The 13,377-nt window shown below is 41.5% G+C and overlaps 1 protein-coding gene across 4 annotated transcripts in view; it reads right to left on the reverse strand.

Moving 5' to 3' along the window:
• Window positions 1-13,377, reverse strand: part of CBLC (Cbl proto-oncogene C) — a 64,011-nt gene that overhangs the window by 5,342 nt on the left and 45,292 nt on the right. For 2 of the 4 annotated variants that reach the window (XR_011560248.1, XM_070763703.1), the window contains one exon: window positions 4,679-5,041. The exons of 1 other annotated variant lie outside the window; for it this stretch is intronic. The gene's annotated coding sequence lies outside the window, so the exon portion shown is untranslated. Of the gene's footprint in view, window positions 1-3,447; window positions 3,482-4,678; window positions 5,042-13,377 lie in introns of those variants that run through there. One more of the 4 variants, XM_070763706.1, reaches the window with a different exon arrangement.

Below are 13,377 nucleotides of genomic sequence, written 5' to 3' on the forward strand. Positions count from 1 at the left end.
TAAAATACTATATAAAAAGATGTTAAGACTCTGGAAAGAGTGCAGAGAAGAGGAACAAAGATGATTAGGGGACTGGAAGCTGAAACATACGAAGAGCGGTGGCAGGAATTGGGTACGTCTGGTGAAGAGAAGAGACGAAGAGAGGAGAGGAGAGAGGAGAGGAGAGAAAAGAGAGGAGAGAAGAGAAGAGAGAGGAGGGAAGAGAAGAGGGAGGAGGGAAGAGAAAAGAGAGGAGAGAAAAGAGAGGAGAGAAGAGAAGAGAGAGGAGAGAAGAGAAGTGAGAGGAGAGGAGAGAAGAGGAGAGAAGAGAGAAGAGGAGAGAAGAGAAGAGAGAAGAGAGAGGAGAGAAGAGAAGAGAGAGGAGAGGAGAGAGAAGAGAAGAGAAGAAAAGAGAGAGAAGAGGAGAGAAGATAGAGGAGAGAAGGGAATAGAGAATAAAATAATAGACTAAATAGAGTAGAGTAGAACAGAACAGAATATGGAATGAAAAGAGAGAAGGGAATAAATAATAAAATAATCTTCTCTTCTCTATGAGATCTCCTGCTTGAGCAGGGGGCTAGACTAGAAGACCTCTAATGTCCCTTCCAACCCTTGTCCTTGTATTGCAGCCAAACTAGAGTTGTGCATGATCCCAACTGACTTTTGGGATATTGAATGTCCGTGAAGTTGAAAGAATAAGCTGCGAAGGAAGATTGTACATCCGATGACACGTTCCTGGCTCCTGAACTACAGGGAACAAGATACTACAAGTCACACAGGACAGCTGGGATTTGTGTATCCTCAAATTTTTTTTAAAAAGGTTTATTTTTAGTAGCTCGCTCATCCAAGTTGACTGTTCTCCAGAGAGCAAATCAGTGGGTATTTCACAGGGAGCAAAGGGAGAGAGTAGAATGGCTTGAGGAAGGGGCATCGAAAAATACGGCAATTCGCTTTGCACATACATTCATGTGGCATCACAACATAGGACGGGATTGTGCATTGGTGGGTGTTGCGCTTGGCTCTGGGCCAGCTCCTGCAATGGGGAATTTGGATGTTGGTTTAGGAGAATCCTCAGGTTCCCAGAGACTTGTCTTACTGCCATCCGCTTCGGACAGTGAGGAGCCATTGCCAAGGTCAGACGCTGGGGGAGAAGAATCATCAGATGGAGAGATGGATGCAGCCAGCCCCATTAGTGGGTCAGAAAAATCGGACTCGGAGGAGGATCGGTGGATAGATGCCAAAATGCGCAGGCTCATGACTAGCAGGGACCAACTGCGCAGGCATTGTCGGAGACAAGGGAGAACACCTGTGCCTGGGGCAATTAGGCTAATGTGGGTTGCTGATAAATTACCAGGGTTGCAGAGAGCGCATGTGGGAGTTTATCCGTTTGGAGAAGGATACGTCGTGCTTGCTTTGCTCCTGGACTTTCACAGACTTTTAGAGATATTTCACAGCTAAGTAAATCTTGTGGACTCACTCGAAGAGGTTTGGCTGTGACGCTCTCACAGCTGCTCTTATCTGCTCTGTTTGTTTTTGTCTCTCACCACTTTCAAGGACTGTTATCTGTGTGCGAGCTAATTTGCTCAGTTTAAAGCTTTATTTTGGGATAAACTGCTTTTCTGTTTACTTTACAGCAGCGTGTGTGTTTGAATTTACATTTCTGACTTAACTAGGGCTCGTAACGTAAAGCCCGGCATAACAGTGGGTGGGTAGTGTTAGTACATTGTACGTAACTTATCTGGGTGTTGCCATACAATAAATAACAAGGATAGTTTGTAAAATATAAAGGCTTTAAGGAAATCTTACTGGTTTGTCATAAGAGGGCGCCAACATCGTTCCCTTTGGGGGGGAGTTACTTTGTTAGAGATATATTTGCCGTGAGCTGTATTCTTTCCGTGTGCCTGGTTCGTAAACTATTAGAGTATTATATGGTTGATTCTGCATATTTATCAATAATAATATTGTTGTATGTACATTGATACTAAGTCTGAGTCATTACCTACACCACAACAACTCTGCTTCATGTATGTTGAAGGTTTCGTACCGAGACATACTAACAGGTAGGCCCACCTGAAGGTCACAATTACTGGTCCAAACCCATCACTGCCCCCTCCCTTGTACCCCGGGAGTCTTTTCATATTCTTCCTACAACTCATCCCATCGCATTGATGGAGGTTCCTGGAATAGGAGCTATTCCCAGCAAAGCATCCAACCAACAGACTTTGCACCCAGGAGAGACGGATCAATATCCTTCCTAAGCAGACAAGTAAGGGAGTGAGCGATGGAGAGGGAAACCCCAGGGAGAGTAACCGAGGAGTATTCCTAGAGGAGAGGAGATCGGTTCCGTGCCGATAAAAGTAAAGTTTTACACTTGGATAAAAAAACCCCAAAGAATAGAATAGGTGACACTTGCTCTACAGCACTTCACTTTCAGAGGGGACCTGGTAGACAACTACTGTATTTAAATAGGAGCATGAAGAATTGCCCCTACCCTCCCTGTCTTTCATAAACTACTCAAGACTCATTTATACCACCAGGCATGGGGGAGTTGAGATATTCCTTCCCCCTAGGCCATTACAACTTATGCATGGTATGTCTGTGTGTATGTTTGGTTTTATAATAAGGGTTTTTAGTTGTTTTATTATTGGATTGTCACATGCTGTTTTTATCATTGTTGTTAGCCGCCCCGAGTCTGCGGAGAGGGGCGGCATACAAATCCAATAAATTATTATTATTATTATTATTATTATTATTATTATTATTATTATTACTGTTGCAGGTACAACTAAGGTGTTGAAACCCTAGAAATGTGATGGAGAACCTATGGGACGCGTGGGCACGCATACCATTGCTAGCTGCTTTTCTGGTTTCTGGTGTGCATATATGCGCCAACCGGCTGGTCTTTTCCGGTAGCCAGAGCACCAGAAAAGGGCAAAAAATCAGGCCATTTTCAGGATAATTTTTGAGCCAGCTGAAACCCCCCCCCTTCATAATGGCTTGAAAACAGCCTGAAAATGGCTCCCAAACACCAGAAAACAGCCCAAAAAACTCATGCAAAGCCTTGCCCACTTGAACATACATGCATGCACATTCCAGTTTGGGCCCTCGGTACCGAAAAAGTTCACCATCTCTGAGTTAGAGAGCGACTGTTGTAAGGAAAATAGGGGGAAATCATAGGAAAGCTGGCAATGTTTGCCACTTTGAACTATTTGTAAAAAATAATAGAGCAAAAATAATAAAGTGGGATAACAAATAAATAAACATTAGATTGCACCCATATCCATACCAAAGAAAAATATAATAAAAAATTCCCAAAGAGACCGAAGAACAACCTATTTTTACAAGTTCGACCTCCATCCACCCTTCTTTTCTTGAGGCGCCATCGCCACCTAGTGGACGGCTCCACCATTTTATCCATTCGATCCAGGAAGTGGACAGACAGTATTCCAGATGGAAAGGGCTAGTCAACTTCATTCTAAAAGTCCTGTTTTCTCCTCTGGATCTAAGGTTTTGAACAGGAAAAGGAGATACTGTCTCATGCTGCAGAAGTACAGCTTCCTCGAGTGGAATAAGTTAGAAAAACCATTAAACAAAATAATCAACCCTCTTTCCAAAATGAATAAGGCGACTATGCTATAATGCAGTGCTGCTCCAATCTGTAATTTCCAGAGTCCTGGGGGACAATAGCAATAGTACTTAGACTTATATACCACTGCATAGTGCTTTTACGGGCCTCTCTAAGCGGTTTACATAGTCTGTTGCCCCCCAACAATCTGGGTCCTCATTTTAGTGACCTTGGAAGGATGGAAGGCTGAGTCAACCTTGAGCTGGTCAGGATCGAACTGCTGGCAATCGGCAGAGTTAACGTGCAGTGCCACATTCTAACCACTGCACCAACCATGGCCACGATGTCGTCCCAGGGCTTGAAGAAATGTTATGATTTAAATCTTGAGTCTTGAGGATCCGTGGCCATGTTCCGTGGCCACAAAAAGTATAGGAAGGGAGTTCGTGGTGGAGAAAGGGTCGAGAAGTATTCTTATAAGGCACGAATGGTGATCATGTAGTTACTATCCGATAGGTCCTCATTTCCCGAAACAGGGGAATGTGATTCTTGTGAGATGTTCAGTGATAGCCATGCTTGCGAAGTTCCGGATAGAATAATAAAATCACGGTAGGTCATCCGGAAAAGATACGTGTTATCTCAAACATTCCTAAAAACATCCCGATCGTCCTTCAAAATGCAATAGATTTTGCTCTCCCGATTTCCTTAAAACCCACCTCTGCCGCCAGGCATGGGGGAATAGAGATCCTCTTTCCCCCTAGGCCTTTACAATTCTATGCATGGTATGTATGTATGCATGTTTGGTTTTTATATTCATGGGTTTTTAATCATTTCTAATACCAAATTATTATTGTACACTGTTTTATTGTCGCTGTTAGCCGCCCCGAGTCTCCGGAGAGGGGCGGCATACAAATCCAATAAATAAATAAATAAACATGGTGGAATGTGTTGAGAAGGGCTTCATTAAAAGTTCAACTTGTGTCGATTGCTGCAGCTGTGGGAACTGGGGTGGGGTTTTATTACATGGTAGATTTGTTAAATGTCGTAAGCCCTTTTAAAAAAAAACCATCCCCTTACCTAGATCTCCTAAGCCCATTGCCCCCAACCCTCAATCTGTGTAATAAAATATCCAAAAGATCACAGTTTCTCCATTCCAACTTTATTTTAAAACATTATTATTTATTTATTGTACAGTATTTATATACCGCTCACTCCAAACAACTCCAAAGTAGAAAAGAGCCAGTAGCTGGATTTGCCCAACATAACACATAGAGCAGAGGTCTTCTGTCTGGAGAATTCTGGGAGTTGAAGTCCACAAGTCTTAAAGTAGCCAAGTTTGAGGAGCCCTGACATAGGGGATTCTGCAAAAGTAGTTTGTATGGGTGATTTACAATTCATTGTCATTTAAGATTTGTTGAATCTCACCAGGCTCAGGGTTGACTTAGAGTTCCAAGGTCGGTAAAATAAATACCCAGATTGTTGGGGGGCAAGAAGCTGACTCTGTAAACCAGAATAGAATAGAATTATTTCCCCCCTCTTTTTTCCCCCTCCTTTAAAAAAAAAATCAATAACCTTTTTTCCAAAAAAAAAAAAAAAATAGAATTATTTATTGGCCAAATATGATTGGACACACAAGGAATTTATCTTTGGTGCACAAATAATTTCCTCAACTCTGTCAGACTTTCTACTAAATCTGCACTTCTATTCTACTTTTTTTTCTCATCATTCCTATCACCCATTTCCTCCCATGTTGACTGTATGACTGTAACTTGTTGCTTATATCCTAAGATTTTTATTAATATTGCTTCTTCATTGCTTATTTGACCCCTATGACAATCATTAAGTGTCGTACCACATGATTCTTGACAAATGTATGTTTTATTTTATGTATGTTGAGAGCATATGCACCAAGACAAATTCCTTGTGTGTCCAATCACACTTGGCCAATAAAAAAATCTATCTATCTATCTATCTATCTATCTATCTATCTATCTATCTATCTATCTATCTATCTATCTATCTATCTAATCCTATATCTATCTATCTATCTATCTATCTAATCCTATATCTATCTATCTATCTATCTATCTAATCCTATATCTATCTATCTATCTATCTATTTATCTATCTATCTATTTAATCCTATATCTATCTATCTATCTATCTATCTATCTATCTATCTATCTATCTATCTATCTAATCTTATATCTATCTATCTATCTATCTATCTATCTATCTATCTATCTATCTATCTATCTAATCCTATATCTATCTATCTATCTATCTATCTATCTATCTATCTATCTATCTAATCCTATATCTATCTATCTATCTATCTATCTATCTATCTAATCCTATATCTATCTATCTATCTATCTATCTATCTATCTATCTATCTATCTATCTATCTATCTAATCCTATATCTATCTATCTATCTATCTATCTATTTATCTATCTATCTATTTAATCCTATATCTATCTATCTATCTATCTATCTATCTATCTAATCCTATATCTATCTATCTATCTATCTATCTATCTATCTATCTATCTAATCCTATATCTATCTATCTATCTATCTATCTATCTATCTATCTATCTATCTATCTATCTATCTATCTATCTATCTATCTATCTATCTTGCTCTCCCTGTGCAAACCACTGTGTAAAGTATGTATCTAAGTATTGTTGTTAGGGGCAGATTCCATAAACCACATTTAAACTATGAAGAAATGTAAACAGGACAGCCATTTATTATTTTTCATTTTTGGCAGGACCTCTTGAAAACATTTAACTTACTGGTGGGAAGAGTGGAAAAGGGAATAAATGGTTTCAAATTTGGGTTCAACTCGTTTCCCAAGGCTCTAAGACCCCATGTAGCAAAAATTATAACATTTAAGCATCACTCCTGGAAAGCATTCTGGAGAATTTTTTTTCCCCTTAAAAAAACTGGAATAATGGCAAATTCAATATCTGTGCAACAAAGTAAAACCAAGGGCTGCCTAAACCGAGATTGTAACAGGGAGAAGATGCAACAATTTTGAATTTTGTTGAATTTTAGCGATACAGTGGCACCTGCAGGAGGGGGCGAGGCCTTGAGAAGGCATTAAAACGCACTCCAAGCGCAGAAGCCTCCAATCTCTCTCACCTGTGTGGCCCACCTGGTCGTGATGAGCCGCCGTCTCCATGGCAACCCCTCCAGGTGCCGAGCCCTGCTAGGGGGTCCCGAGCGGGAACCGACAGCAAACCGCGCGAGCGCCGCCACGCGCGCTTTCCCGCCCAAACCCCCCTCAGAGCCTTCCCCGGGGTCTTTCTCCCCGCCCCTCTCGCCCGTTTATTGGCTGCCCTTGGAAACCCGTCCCTCGGATTGGTCGGAATGCCTCTCCTCGCTCCGAGGGGCGGGGGGGCATTTAAAAAGCAGGGCGGCTTTCCTCAGCTGTGTGGGAAATTAGCCAGCAGGTGCTCGAATTTGCAAACTCTGCGGCTGCTGAGGCTTCCCGGGGGTCTTTCTCCCCACCCCTCTCGCCCGTTTATTGGCTGCCCTTGGAAACCCGTCCCTAGGATTGGTCGGGATGCCTCTCCTCGCCCCGAGGGGCGGGGGGCATTTAAAAAGCAAGGCGGGTTTCCTCAGCTGTGTGAAAAATTAGCGAGCTGGTGCTCGAGGTCGCAAACTCCGAGGCTGCTGCGTCTCTCGTCCCTCGAAAGGGACGATGCTGCGGGGCGCCGGGGAGCCCCAAAAACAGTCTTCCCGGCGCCTCCGCGGCCCAAGTCCTCGAGCTCGAGGCCAGGCAGGGCCTTTTGAGCTTTTGAGGTAAATCTACTTCAGGCTTTTTATATCTTGAGGGATACGGAGGGGAGGCGAGCGTGAGTTCTTTAGCCGGTGTAAAATGCCAGGGACAGCTGAAGTAATATCTTGAAGGTGGGTTATTTAAAGGACTCCGGTTCCACAGCTCACTCAAGTTACCTCAGTCTTACCAATGGGTTTGCCTCGGGATAACCGAACCACTAAAGTAATTAGTGCTCTAAAATTTTGGAAGAACCTGAGGTAATGTAAGCTGCATCTCTTTAAAAAGCACCAAATCCACCACAGGTGTGAAAAAAATAGCCTTAAAAGTAAAATTGCTTTAGTTCTTGAGGTCTCAGGTAATTTTAGCCAAAACTGAAAGTTTTAGAGTAAAACTTTTGTGGCACCTGAAGTAATCTCAGCCATTCTCCTTTAAAAAGGACCAAACCACCACAGGTGTGAAATAAGTTAAATTAAGTTTCAAGCAAGGTCTGGGGTAATTATAGCCCTGTCCTTGCAGATTAAAAGTACTGCAAGTAGGTAGAGGGGAAAATGTAGTATTACTTCAGGTCCAGGAGCTGACTTAGCTAGTTAAAAGCAGGAAAATTACCAGAGGTGAACAAGCATTAAAATTAGCTTCAAGGCAAAATACAATAGCTGCCCTTCATTTCTTGAAGAAAGTGATTTTTTGCCACCGGAGGAAATTTTAGTCAAAGCTCAAGTCCTTAAAAGAAGCAAAACATATAAGAAAACTAGTTGTCTGAAGGAACTACAGGCAATTAGTTCAGGTCCAGGAGTTTGACTTTATTTTCTTGAAATAAAGCCAGCTCTTTAGGTAATTCTGAGATTATGTCAGCCAAGGCTCATGTTTTTAGTAAAATAGATGGAATTCTAGGTAATCTCAGCCATGTCCTGTTAACCACCATGGGCAGATCAAAATCAGAAAAGGAGAAATATAGATTGATGGCAGAAGAGACCTCATGGTCCATCTACTCTGCCCTTATACTATTTCCTGTATTTTAAAATTAAAATTAAAAACAGTTTTAAAGGTAAAGATGAAATTACCGCAGGAGGTGACCTTGCTCTCAGAAATAAAGTGACCTGGGGTAATTTTAGTCAAGGCTCAAATCCTTAAAGAAGCGAAACATGCAGAAAGGATCTACTTCAAATAACTGGAGTCAAAAGTTAACTAATATTACTTCGGGTCCAGGAGTGGATCTTATTTTCTAGGAATTAAGTCAATTCTTGAGGTTTAGCCAACTTATTAGAATAAAAGCTTGGTGGGACTTGAGCTAATCTCAACCATCTCCTTGTAAAAAGACCAAACCACCACAGGTGAGTGAGAAGTAAAATTTGCTTCCCAGTAATTATAGCCCTGCCCTTGCAGACAAAAAGCACATAAAATTACAGGATAGTATTCTAGTTTCTGAACATCTTTTGGTTATTTAGTGATATTGATTTTTTCCCCCCAAAGGCATGAATCCAATAGACGAAGAAGAAGACACCAACAGTAAGACAGATGGTTTCATTTACTCTTCAATGTATTGAAAGCGAGGAACTGTATAGAGCTGTATTGAAGGCAGGAAATGTATTGAAAGCGAGGAACTGTATAGAACTATATTGAAGGCAGGTACTGTTTACATGTTGCTGCAAAAATGTTTAGACCTTACTAAAGTTTACTTGCTTTGGCAAAGCTGTTTATTAAAAAACCCCCAACATTAAAATGTATCAATGGCAGCGAGCCGGAAGGCTAAATTGCACTCACCACTACGGCTCGTAAGTTCTTGTGGGACCGGCGCGATTTTCCTGTTGAACCTGTGGAGGTAGAAAAATTGCGCCTGTGTTTCAGCATGGTTTTACCTGTGGCTCCGTGCGTGATTTTTCAGCTGGTTCTACCTGTGGCTCCTACCTCCACAGGTGCAGCAGCAAAATCGCACTGGTCCTGCAAGAACTTATTGAGCTGTGAGCGCAATTTAGCGTTCTGTCTCGTAGCCCACCACTGATCAATGGCAAAAAGAGCAGTCATAACTTTATGACTTAAATAAAAAGTATCCAAAAAAATTCTGACTCAACGTAATTTTGGTTATTGGCTGTGGTTCTTAGAACCAGATCACATTCCACATATACCCTGGTGATGGGGGTGATGCCCTTACTTATAGAGGTCTTTCAGTCCGTGAGCTTTCGGACACTCACCCTGGATGAGATCAAGCGGCCGCCTGTCTCATTGAGTTTCTGAGTGGACACTGTGGGAGACTCGCACTGGAAGTCTTCTCTGGGGTTGCCCTTTCAGTCCCTGAGTGAGCAGTGAGGGCGAATCACACTGGAAGAGACAACAGCGCTCAGCTAAAAGCCTCCTCCAATGCCTGAGGACCCCCTCAGTGAGACTCAGACCGGAAGGGAATCCTTTGGGATCACCTCCCTCCCATCTTAGAAATAATGCCAGTACCAGCCAGACCTCTTAAAGCAGAAAGTGATGCAATTGGACAGGGGGTGTATTGACAGAGGATAATATTGGTGGCTCACCATTGAAATGAGGTGTCCTTGGTGGTGTCTGAGCTCAGTGGCTTCCTTGTAGAGGTTTTGTTAGGAAACTAGGGAACATCATCAGAGCTGGAAAGGAGTGCAGTTTGCTCTCAGTTTATGGTTTTAGTGGCTTCTTTCAGTGTTGGTGTAAATGGTCTTGGACAGGGGTAGGCAAAGTTGGCTCTTCTATGACATGTGGACTTCAACTCCCAGAATTCCTGAGCTAGCATGATTGTCTCAGGAAGTCTGGGAGTTGAACTCCACAAATCATAGAAGATTTGTAGTCTTGGAGACTGTTGTTAGCTTCTTTGGCAGTAGCTTGATGGGACATTCGGTATCTCTTGATAGTTGGTCTGGTGTTGGCCATTTTTAATGCTAATGTGGCCAGTAGTTTTCTAGCCTTGCAGACTAAAGGATGGAACCAGTGCTGACAAATTTTCCTTGGAAGAGGCAACGCTTGCTGGGCACATCAGAAGAAGAAAGAAGTCTGAAAGAAGAAACCAGGAAGCAAGAAAATGTCTCCAGCCCAAGACTGTTGGCCTTCAGCTGTTACATCATCATCTATGCTGTAAGGTAAGTTTGTCTGAGACTTACAGTCCCCCAAGATTTAGGGGTAGTGATTTCTGACAGTCTCAAAATGGGTGAACAGTGCAGTCAGGCGGTAGGGAAAGCAAGTAGGATGCTTGGCTGCATAGCTAGAGGTATAACAAGCAGGAAGAGGGAGATTGTGATTCCACTATATAGAGCGCTGGTGAGACCACATTTGGAATACTGTGTCCAGTTCTGGAGACCTCACCTACAAAAAGATATTGACAAAATTGAACGGGTCCAAAACGGGCTACAAGAATGGTGGAAGGTCTTAAGCATAAAACGTATCAGGAAAGACTTCATGAACTCAATCTGTATAGTCTGGAGGACAGAAGGAAGAGAGGGGACATGATCGAAACATTTAAATATATTAAAGGGTTAAATAAGGTCCAGGAGGGAAGTGTTTTTAATAGGAAAGTGAACCCAAGAACAAGGGGACACAATCTGAAGTTAGTTGGGGGAAAGATCAAAAGCAACATGAGAAAATATTATTTTACTGAAAGAGTAGTAGATCCTTGGAACAAACTTCCAGCAGACGTGGTAGATAAATCCACAGTAACTGAATTTAAACATGCCTGGGATAAACATATATCCATTGTAAGATAAAATACAGAAAATAGTATAAGGGCAGACTAGATGGACCAGGAGGTCTTTTTCTGCCGTCAGACTTCTATGTTTCTATGTTTCTAAGATTTTAGGGTATGAGTGGGGTTCATCTTCCACTACTTTATGTTAAGTAAGGGTAACCCTGCATATGAGATAAAAGAATGCACCACTGTGTATTGTGAATCTTAGGAGTAAAACTCCAGTGGCAACTGAAGTAATGTTGATTTTTTTTTCTTAATCTCAAAGGCTTGTACCACACCAACTTAGAAGACAGACGATTCAATTGTCAGCCAGCAGTGTAGATGGTAGAAACAGAAGAACAAATGGAAAGAATGAATGAATGATATCTTTACTTCACCAAGCAAATCAAAGTGACCTATAGATAATAGACTTCATACCATTCTGGCCTGGCATAATTAAGCCCTGGCAATGGTTCTCAGAATCAGAAAGAAACCCTCAATGGCCATTTTTAATGTGAGGTGTGGCCATTGATCAATTTAGATTTCATAGATTTCTGCCTGGCATAATTTAGCCCTGGCAATGGTTCTTAGAACCAGAAAGAAAATCTCAGTGGCCATTTTTAATGTGAGGTGTGGCCACAGATCAATTTAGATTTCATAGATTTCTGCCTGGCATAATTTAGCCCTGGCAATGGTTCTTAGAACCAGAAAGAAAATCTCAGTGGCCATTTTTAATGTGAGGTGTGGCCATTGATCAATTTAGATTTCATAGATTTCTGCCTGGCATAACTTAGCCCTGGCAATGGTTTTTAAAACCAGAAAGAAACCTCAACAGCCTTTTTGTAACGCTAGATCTGGCTGTTGATTTATAAAAGATCTTATAGTTTTGTAGCTTTAGAGAATAAGGGATGGAACAAGTGCTGACAAATTTTCCCTGGAAGAGACAACACTTGTTGGGCACATCAGAAGAAGAAAGAAGTCTGAAAGAAGAAACCAGAAAGGAAAATGTCTCCAGACCAAGACTGTTGGTCTTCTGCTGTTACATCATCATCTATGCTGTGTGGTAAGTTTGGCTGAGTCTTACAGTCCCCCAAGGTTTTAGGATATGGGTGGGGTTCATCTTCCACTACTTTATGCTAATCAGGGTAACCTTGCATATGAAATAGAAGAATGCACCACTGTGTATTGTGAATCTTAGGAGTAAAACTCCAGTAGCAACTGAAGTAACGTTGATTTTTTAAATTTTATTTCAAAGGCATGTACCACACCAACTTAGAAGACAGACTATTCACTTGCCAGCCTGGGGGGTTGATAGTAAAAATAGAAATTTATCCCTGGCAATGGTTCTTAGAATCAGAAAGAAACCCTCAGTGGCCATTTTTAATGTCAGGTGTGGCCATTGATCAATTTTAGATTTTATAGATTTCTGCCTGACATAATTGAGCCCTGGCAATGGTTCTTAAAACCAGAAAGAAACCCTCAGTGGCCATTTTTAATATGAGGTGTGGCCATTGATCAATTTTAGATTTTATAGATTTCTGCCTGGCATAATTTAGCCCTGGCAATGGTTCTTAAAACCAGAAAGAAACCCTCAGTGGCCATTTTTAATGTGAGGTGTGGCCATTGATCAATTTTAGATTTTATAGATTTCTGCCTGGCATAATTTAGCCGTGGCAATGGTTCTTAAAACCAGAAAGAAACCCTCAGTGGCCATTTTTAATGTGAGGTGTGGCCATTGATCAATTTTAGATTTTATAGATTTCTGCCTGGCATAATTTAGCCGTGGCAATGGTTCTTAAAACCAGAAAGAAACCCTCAGTGGCCATTTTTAATGTGAGGTGTGGCCATTGATCAATTTTAGATTTTATAGATTTCTGCCTGGCATAATTTCGCCCTGGCAATGGTTCTTAAAACCAAAAAGAAAACCTCAGTGGCCATTTTTAATGTCAGGTGTGGCCATTGATCAATTTTAGATTTTATAGATTTCTGCCTGGCATAATTTAGCCCTGGCAATGGTTCTTAGAACCAGAAAGCCAACCTCAACAGCCTTTTTGTAATGCTAGATCTGGCTGTTGATTTATAAAAGATCTTATAGTTTTCTAGCTTTGGAGAATAAGGGATGGAGCAAGTGCTGGCAAATTTTCATTGGAAGAGACAACACTTGCTGGGCACGAAGTGAAAGAAGAAAGCAAGAAAATGTCTCCAGACAAAGACTGTTGGCCTTCTGCTGTTACGTCATCATCTATGCTGTGAGTTAAGTTTGTTTAGGATATGGGTGGGGTTCATCTTCTACTACTTTATGCTAAGCATTTTTAGTAAAATAGATGCAATTCTAGGTAATCTCATCCATGCCCTGTTAAAAAGACCAAACCAC

This window comes from Erythrolamprus reginae, chromosome 11 (assembly GCF_031021105.1).
Source record: "Erythrolamprus reginae isolate rEryReg1 chromosome 11, rEryReg1.hap1, whole genome shotgun sequence".
Lineage (NCBI taxonomy): Eukaryota > Metazoa > Chordata > Lepidosauria > Squamata > Dipsadidae > Erythrolamprus > Erythrolamprus reginae.